The following is a 10042-nucleotide window of genomic DNA, read 5'->3' on the forward strand; positions in this document are numbered from 1 at the left end:
GGAACCACCTCAGATGTGCCAGAACCACGTGGCGGACAGTCCGGAATCACCTGCCGGGCATGCCAGCACAACCTCTCATACCTGCCAGAAGCACGTGTCGGACACGCCGGAACCACCTCCCGGAGAGAGCAGAACTGCCTGCCGGACACGCCTGAATCGCCTGCCGAGCACGCCGGAGCCACCTGCTCGACTCATCGGAAGACCCTGCTGGACACGCCAAAATCACCTGCCGGCTACACCAGAACCACTGGGTGGACACTCCGGAAACAACTGCCTGGCATGCCAGACCCACCTCTCCGACGTGCCAGAACCATGTGCCAGAGACACTGGGTGCACCTGCCGAGCACGCCGGAACCACCTAATCCACTCCCCAGAACTACCAGCCAGACACACCAAAATCACCTACGGCCACCCCAGAACCACTTGCCGGACTCTCAGGAATCACCTGCTGGGCATAACGGACCCACCTCTCAAACGTGCCAAAACCACGTGCCGGAGACTGTGGAGGCAATTGCCGAGCTTACCAGAACCATCTTCTCGACTCGCTGGAACCACCTGATGGACACGCCAAAATCACCTGCTGGCTACCCCAGAACCACTTGCCAGACACTCCAGAATAACCTGCCAGGCATGCCAGAACCACCTCTCAGAAATGCCAGAACCACGTGTCAAAGACACCGGAAGTGCCTGCCAGGAACACCAGAACCACCTGCTGAACTCGCTGGAACCACCTGTTGGACATGCCAAAATCACCTGCCAGCTACGCCAGAACCACTTGGTGCACTCTCTGGAATCACCTGCCGGGCATGCCAGAACCACCTCTCATACGTGCCGGAACCACGTGCCTTACACGTCGGAACCACCTCCCAGAAAGACCAGAACCACCTCCCGGACCTGCCTGAACCACTTGCCAAGCACGCTGGAACTACCTGCTGGACACGCCAAGATCACCTTCGGGCTTTGCCAGAACCACTTGGCAAACACTCCAGAATTACGTGCCAGGCATGCCGGAACCACCTCTCAGACGTGCCAAAACCATGTGCCTGACACGCAGGAACCACCTGCCAAGCATGCCGGAACCACCTGTTCCACTTCCCAGAACCACCTGCCGGACACGCCCAAATCATCTGCCGGCTACACCAGAACCACTTGGCGGACACTCCGGAATCACCCGCCAGGCATGCTGGAACCACCTCTCAGATGTGCCAGAACCAGGCGCCGAGGACACCAGAAGCACATGCCGAGCTCGCCCAAACCACATGCTCTACTCGCTGGAGCCACCTGCTGGACACACCAAAATGACCTGCCGGCTACGCCAGAACCACTTGGTGGACAATCCGGAATCACCTGCCGGTCATGCCAGAACCACCTCTCAGACATTCCAGAACCAAGTGACGGACACACCTGAACCACCTCCCAGACAGACCGGAACCACCTGCCAAGCACTCTGGAACCACCTGCTCGTCTTGCTGGAACCATCTGCTGAACACGACTGAGCCACCTGCCAAGCATGCCGTAACCACCTCCTCGACTCCCCGGAACAACCTGCCGGACACGCCAAAATCACCTGCTCGCTATGCCAGAACCACTTGCCGGACTTTCCGGAATCACCTGCCAGGAATGCCAGACCCACCTGTCAAATGTGCCAAAATCAAGTGCTGGAGATGCCAGAAACACCTGCCGAGCTAGCCGGAAGCACCTGCTCGAATCGTCGGAACCACATGTGGGACATGCCAAAATCACCTGCCGGCTATGCCAGAACCACTTGCCGGACACTCCGGAATCACCTGTCGGGCATGCCGGAACCACCTCTCAGACGTGCCAGAACTACATGCTGGACATGCCGGAACCACCTCCAGGACAGACCAGAACCACCTGCCGGATCCACGTGAATCACATACCAAGCACGCTGGAACCACCTGCTCGAGTCGCCGGAACCACATGCCAGACACGGCAAAATCAACTGCTGGCTATGCAGAACCACTTGCCAGACACTCTGGAATCACCTGCCAGGCATTTTGGAACCACCGCTCAGGCGTGCCAGAACCACGTGCCAGAGACACTGGATGCACCTGCCGAGCACACCAGAACCTCCTGCTCGACTTGCCGGAAACACCTGCCAGAGACGCCAAAATCACCTGCCGGCTAGGCCAGAACCACGTGGCGGACTCTATGGAATCACCTGCCGGGCATGCCCGAAGCACCTCTCAGACGTGCCAGAACCACATACCGGACATGCCGGAACCACCTCCCAGACGGACTGGAACCACCTGCCGGACACGCCGGAACCACCTGCTGAGCATGCCGGAACCACCTAGTCTACTCGACGGAACCACCTCCCGGACATGCCAAAATCACCTGCCGGCTATGTCAGAACCACTTGGTGGACACTCTAGAATCACCGGCGGGCATGCAGGAACCACCTCACAAACGTGTCACAACCACATGCCTGACACGCCGGAACCACCTCCCAAACAGACCAGAAGCACATGCCGAGCATGCAGGAATAACCTGCTCGACTCCGTGGAACCATGTGCCGGACATGCCATAATCACCTGCCGGCTATGCCAGAACAACATGGCGGACACTCCGAAATCACCTGAAGGGAATGCCAGAACAACGTCTTAGACATGCCAGAACCACGTGCCGGACATGCCGGCACCACCTCCCAGACAGACCGGAACCACCTGCCGAGCACTCCGGAACAACCTGCTCGACTCGCTGGAACCACCTGCTGGACAAGCCAAAATCACCTGTCTGCTATGCCAGAACCACTTGTCGGATACTCCGGAACCACCTGCCGGGCATGCCACAACCACCTCTCAGACACGCCAGAACCACGTGCCGGACATGCCGGAACCACCTATCGGACACACCGGAACCCCGTGCCAAAAACTCCGGAACCACCTGCTCGACTCTCCAGAACCACCTCCCAGACAGACCGGAACCACCTGCCGAGCATGCCGGAACCACGTGCTCGACTCAGTGGAACCACCAACCTCACATGCCAAAATCACGTGCCAGCTACACCAGAACCACTTGAAGGACACTGTGGAATCACCCACCGGGCATGCCGGAACCACCTCTCAGACGTGCCAGAAGCACGTGCCGGACACGCCAGAAGTACCTGCCGAGCACAATGGAACCACCTGCTTGACTCGCTGGACCCACCTGCCGGACACGCCAAAATCACCTGCTGGCTATGCAAGAACCACTTGGTGGACACTCCGGAATCAACTGCCAGCCATGCCGGAACCACATCAAAAATGTGCCAGAACCACGTGACGGAGACGCAGAAAGCACCTGCCAGGGCTGCCGGTAGCTTCTGCTCGAATCAGCAGGACCACCTGCCGGACATGCCAAAATCACCTGCCGGCTAGTCCAGAACCACTTGGAGGACTCTCCAGGATCACCTGCCGGGCATGCCGGTACCACCTCTCAGATGTGCCAGAACCACGTGGTGGACAGTCCGGAATCACCCGCCGGGCATGCAGGAACCACCTCTCAGATGGAACAGAACCATGTGCCGGACACGCTGGAACCACGTCCTGGACAGAGTGGAACCACTTGCCGGAAACGCCTGGACCAGCTGCCGAGCACGCCGGAACCACCTGCTTGACTGACAGCACCCACACGCCGGACATGCCAAAATGAACTGCCGGCTACACCAGAACCACTTACCCGACACTCCGGAATCACCTGCCTGGCATGCCAGAACCACCTCTCAGACGTGCCAGAAGCACGTGCCTGACATGCAGGAACGACCATTCTGACAGACCGGAACCACCTGCCAGACATGCAGCAACGACATGCGGAGCATGCAGGAGCCAACTGCTCGACTCGCCGGAACCACCTGCCGGACACCCCAAAATCTCCTGCCGGGTATGCCAGAACCAACTGGCGGACACTCTGGAATCACCTGCCGTGCATGCCGGAACCACCTCTCAGACACGCTGGAAGCACGTGCCGGACATGCCGGAAACACCTACCTGACAGACTGGACCACCTGACAGACATGCCGGAACCACCTGCCGAGCATGCCGGTGCCACCTGCTTGACTCACCGGAACCACCTGCCGGACAGGCCAAAATCAACAGCTGGCTATGCGGGAACCACCTGGGGGACAGTCCGGAATCACCTGCTGGGCATGCAGGAACCACCTCTCAGACATGCCAGAACCACGTGCCGGACACGCAGGAAACACCTGGCTGAGCACGCCAGAGTCACCGGATCGACTTGCCGGAAGCACCTGCTGGACACGCCAAAATCACCAGCCAGCTATGCCAGGACCACGTGGCAGACAGTCCGGAATCACATGCCGGGCATGCCAGAACCACCTCTCAGATGTACCAGAACCATGTGCTGGACACGCCGGAACCCCGTCCTGGACGGACGGGAACTACATTCCGGACAGGCATGAACCACCTGCCGAGCATGCCAGAACCACCTGCTCGACTCACAGGACCCACCTGCCAGACACGCCAAAATCACCTGTGGGCTACGCCAGAACCAATTGGAGGACTCTCTGGGATGACCTGCCGGGCATGCTGGAACCACCTCTCAGACATGCCAGAACCACGTGGCGGACAGTCTGGAATCACCTGTTGGGCATGCGCAACCACATCTGAGACGTAGCAGAACCACGTGCCGTACACGCCGGAACCACCCACCGGACAGACCGGAATCACAGTTCGGGCATGCCGGAACCACCTGTCAGATGTGCCAGAAACACGTGCCGGAGATGCCGGAAGGACCTGCTGAGCACGGCGGAACCACCTGCTCAACTCGCCTGAACCACCGGCCGACATGCCAAAATCACCTGCCGGCTACACCAAAACCACTTGGTGGACTCTCTGGAATCACCTGCCGGGCATGATAGAACCACCTCTCAGACGTGCCGGAACCACGTGCCGTACACGCCGGAACCACCTGAAGGACAGACCAGAATCACCTTTTGGGCATGCTGGAACCACCTGTCAGATGCGCCAGAAACACGTGCCGGAGACGCCGGAAGCACCTGCCGAGCATGCCGGAACCACATGCTTGACTCGCTGGAACCACATGCCGGACATGGCAAAATCACTTGCCGGCTACGCCAGAACCACTTGGCGGACACTCTGGAATCACCTGCCGGGCATGCAGGAACCACCTCTCAGATGTGCCAGAACCACGTGCCGGACACGCAGGAAACACCCGGCTGAGCCCGCCAGAGTCACCTGCTCGACTCGCCAGGACCACCTGCCTGACAGACCACACTCAACAGCTGGCTACACGGGAACCACCTGGCAGACAGTCCGAAATCACCTGCCGTGCATGCCAGAACCACCTCTCAGACGTGCTGGAAGCATGTGCCGGACACACCGGAAACACCTACCGGACAGACCGGAAGCACCTGCCAGACATGCCGGAACCACCTGCCAGACATGCCAGAGCCACCTGCTCGACTGGCCAGAACCACCTGCCAGACAGGCCAAAATCAACAGCTGGCTATGCGAGAACCACCTGGCGGACAGTCCAGAATCACCTGCCGGGCATGAAGGAACCACCTCTCAGACGTAGGAGAACCACGTGACGGAGACGCTGGAACCACGTCCTGGAGAGACTGAAAGCACCTGCCAGGCACGCCTGGAACACCTGCCGAGCACGCCGGAACCACCTGCTCGACTCGCAGGACCCACGTGCCGGACACGCCAAAATGATCTGCCGGCTACACCAGAACCACTTACCCGAAACTCTGGAATCACCCGCCTGGCATGCCAGAACCACTTCTCAGACGTGCCAGAAGCACGTGCCGGACATGCCGGAATGACCTATCCGACAGAACGGAACCACCTGCTATACACGCCGGAACCACCTGCCGAACACGCCACAGCCACCTGCTCGACTCGCCGGAACCACCTGCCGAACAGGCCAATATCAACTGCTGGCTATGCCAGAACCACCTGGGGGACACTCCGGAATCATCTGCCGGACATGCCGGAACCAGCTCTCAGACACACCAGAACCACGTGCCAGAGCCGCCGGAAGCACCTGCCGAGCATGCTGGAGCCACCTGCTCGACTCGCCAGAAACACCTGCAGGACACGCCAAAATCACCTGACGGGTACGCCAGAACCACCTGGCGGACACTCCGGAATCACCTGCCTCGCATGCCGGAACCACCTCTCAGACGTGCCGGAAGCACATACCGGACATGCCGGAAACACCTACAGAACAGACCGGAACCACCTGCCAGACATGCCAGAACCACCTGCCGAGCACGCCGGAGCCACCTGCTCGACTCGCCGGAACCACCTTCCGGACAGACCGGAACCACCTGCCGGACAGACCAGAATCACCTGCCGGACTCGCCGGAACCACCGGCTCACCCGCCGGAACCACCAGCGGACATGAAAAATCACCTGCCAGCTACGCCACAACCAGTTGGTGAACACTTCGGAATCACCTGCTGGGCTTGCTGGAACCACCTGCTGGTCATGCCAAAATCACCTGCCAACTAGGCCAGAACCACTTGACGGACACTGCGGGAACACCTTTGGGGCCGGCTGGAACCACATCTCAGACGTGCCAGAACCACGTGCCGGACAAGCTGGAAACACGTACTGGACATACTGGAACCACCTGCCGCCCACGCCTGAAACACCTGCCGAGCATGACGGAACCAACTGCCGGACATGCCAAAATCACCTGCGGGCTACGCCAGAACCACTTGGAGGACTCTCTGGGATGACCTGCCGGGCATGCTGGAACCACCTCTCAGACGTGCCAGAACCACGTGGCGGAGAGTCCGGAATCACCTGTTGGGCATGCGCAACCACCTCTTAGATGTACCAGAACCACGTGCCGTACACGCCGGAAACACCTCTCGGACAGACCGAATCACCTTTTGGGCATGCCGGAACGACCTGTCAGATGTGCCAGAAACACGTGCTGGAGACGCCAGAAGCACCTGCCGAGCACATCGGAACCACTTGCTCAACTCGCCTGAACCACCTGCCGACACGCCAAAATCACCTGCCGGCTATGCCAAAACCACTTGGTGGACTCTCTGGAATCACTGCCGGGCATGATAGAACCGCCTCTCAGACGTGCTGGAACCACGTGCCGGACACGCCAGAACCACCTCCCGGACAGACCGGAACCACCTGCTGGACCTGCCTGAACCAACTGTCGAGCACACCGGAACCACATGCTCGACTCGCTGCAACCACATGCCGGACATGGCAAAATCACCTGCCGGCTACGCCAGAACCACTTGGCGGACACTCCAGAATCACCTGCCGGGCATGCCAGCACAACCTCTCAGAAGTGCCAGAAGCATGTGCCGGAAAGGAAGGAACCATCTCCCAGACAGACCGGAACCACAGGAAACATTCGCCGGAACCACCTGCCTGATTCAAGCTGCCCACCTGCCGGACATGCCAAAATCGCCTGCCCGCTACACCAGAAACACTTGGGGGACAATCCGGAATCACGTGAAGGGCATGCCGGCACAACCTCTCAGACGTGCCAGAACCTCGTGCCGGACACCCCAGAACCACCTGCTGGACACACCAGAACCACCTGCCGGACACGCCGGAACCACCGGCTCGACCCGCCAGAACCACCGCTGGTCATGCAAAATCACCTTCTGGCTACGCCAGAACCACTTGGCGGACACTCCGGAATCACCTGGCGGGCATGCCGGCGCCATGTCTCAGACGTGCCGGAACCAAGTGCCGGACACGCCGGAACCACCTCCCGGACATACCGGAACCACCTGCCGCACCTGCCTGAACCACCTGCCGAGCAGGCTGGAACCTACAGCCGAACACGCCAAAATCACCTACCGGTTACGCCAGAATCACTTGGAGGACTCTCCAGGATCACCTTGCGGGCATGCCGGAACCACCTCTGAGACGTACCTGAACCACGTGCCAGACACGCCGGAACCACATCCTGGACAGACTGGAACCACCTGCCGGATATGCCCGAACCTCCTGCTTAGATTGCCAGAAACACCTGCTCGGCTCCCGGGAAAAACCTACGGGGAAACTGTCATAGAAATGAAGGTCAAACGGCCTTTCTTGCCAGACCTTACCTCGCCACTTCAGAACTTCTGCTTCTGCCACAATTCCACCTTGCCAACCCGGCTCAGACGAAATGCCTACATCTTCCCCTTGAGCAATGGGGACGAGGCCCGGATGATTGTGGTTCCACATGCTGAGGAGGAGAGAGACAAGGCTTTTAACTAACCACCAAGTGCAATGGTTGAGAGAGTGTCAGAAAACACCAATGGCAGAAAGACCCCTTTACTCTCAGCAGTGCCCTCCATTGCTATAGAGCAGGAAGGCACAAAGGACTGCCTCAATCCTTCAATGGGAAACAAGCCATAAACAGTCTTGCTTCCAGCTCTTTAGGAAGCTGAGAAAGAATTCGCTTTCCACAGTGCTGTTACAGCATACGAGGAAACACTCATACAAAGGCAGCTCAAATGCCATTTCTTACCAGTGCTTAACTCGCCGCTTTAGGAATTCTGCTTCTGCCGCAATTCCACCTTGCCAACCCGGTGAGACGAAATGCCTACGTCTTCCCTTGAAGCAACTTTGCTGTGTCCCAAATGATTGAGCGTCCACGTGCTTAGGAGGCGATAGATTGCACGCCTTTTTCCTACCACCATTGTGCACTGGTGGAGAGAGTGTTGGAAAGCAACTATGTCAGAAAGACCCCTTTGCTCTCAGCTCTGCTCTCCATTGCACTAGACGTAGAATGCACAATGCACTGGCTCCACCCCTCAAGGGGCGACAAGCCACAGACCATCTTCCTTCCATCTCTTTAGGAAGCTGAGAAAGAACTCGCTTTCAACAGTGCTCTCTCTGTGTCCTGGCAACATCTCATACAAAGACAGCTGATATGCCCTTTCTTTTCAGCGCTTAACTCGCCGATTTAGAACTTCTGCTTCTGCCAGATTTGCACCTTGCCAACCTGGCTCAGACGAAATGCCTACATCTTCCCCTTCAGCAACGGGGACGAGTCCCAGATGATTGTGCCTCCACATGTTTAGCAAGAGCAGACAATAGGCTTTTTTTGTGTGTGTGTGTAATGATTTTTTTTAATTAATGTTATGATAGATTACAACCTTGTGAGATTTCAGTTGTACATTTTTCTTAGTCATGTTGTGGGTACACCACTTCCCCCTCTGTGCCCCCCCTTTTCCCTGGTAACCACCGATCAGATCTCCTTATCAATATACTAAATTCCACCTATGAGTGGAGTCATATAGAGTTCGTCTTTCTCTGACTGGCTTATTTCGCTTAACATAATACCCTCGAGGTCCATCCACGTTGTTGTGAATGGGCCAATTTTGTCTTTTTTTATGGCTGAGTAGTATTCCATTGTGTATATATACCACATCTTCTTTATCCAATCATCAGTTTCTGGGCATGTAGGCTGGTTCCACGTCTTGGCTATTGTAAATCATGCTGCGATGAACATAGGGGTGCAACGGACTCTTGAGATTTCTGATATCAGGTTCTTAGGATAGATACCCAGTAATGGGATGGCTGGGTCATAGGGTATTTCTATTTCTAACTTTTTGAGAAATCTCCATACTGTTTTCCATAGTGGCTGTACCAGTTTGCATTCCCACCGACAGTGTATGAGGGTTCCTTTTTCTCCACAACCTCTCCAACATTTGTCACTCTTGGTTTTGGATGTTTTTGCCAATCTAATGGGTGTAAGGTGATATCTTAGTGTAGTTTTGATTTGCATTTCCCTGATGATTAGCGATGATGAACATCTTTTCATGTGTCTATTGGCCATATTCATATTTTCTTTAGAGAAATGTCTGTTCATGTCCTCTGCCCATTTTTTGATCGGGTTGTTTGTTTTTTTGTTGTTAAGCAGTGAGAGTTCTTTGTATATTATGGAGATTAACCCTTTGTCAGATAAGTGGCTTGTGAATATTTTTCCCCAATTAGTGAGCTGTTTTTTTGTTTCAATCCTGTTTTCCCTTGCCTTGAAGAAGCTCTTTAGTCTGATGAAGTCCCATTTGTTTATTCTT

The sequence above is a fragment of the Equus przewalskii genome, unplaced genomic scaffold, assembly GCF_037783145.1.
Source record: "Equus przewalskii isolate Varuska unplaced genomic scaffold, EquPr2 contig_R1837, whole genome shotgun sequence".
Lineage (NCBI taxonomy): Eukaryota > Metazoa > Chordata > Mammalia > Perissodactyla > Equidae > Equus > Equus przewalskii.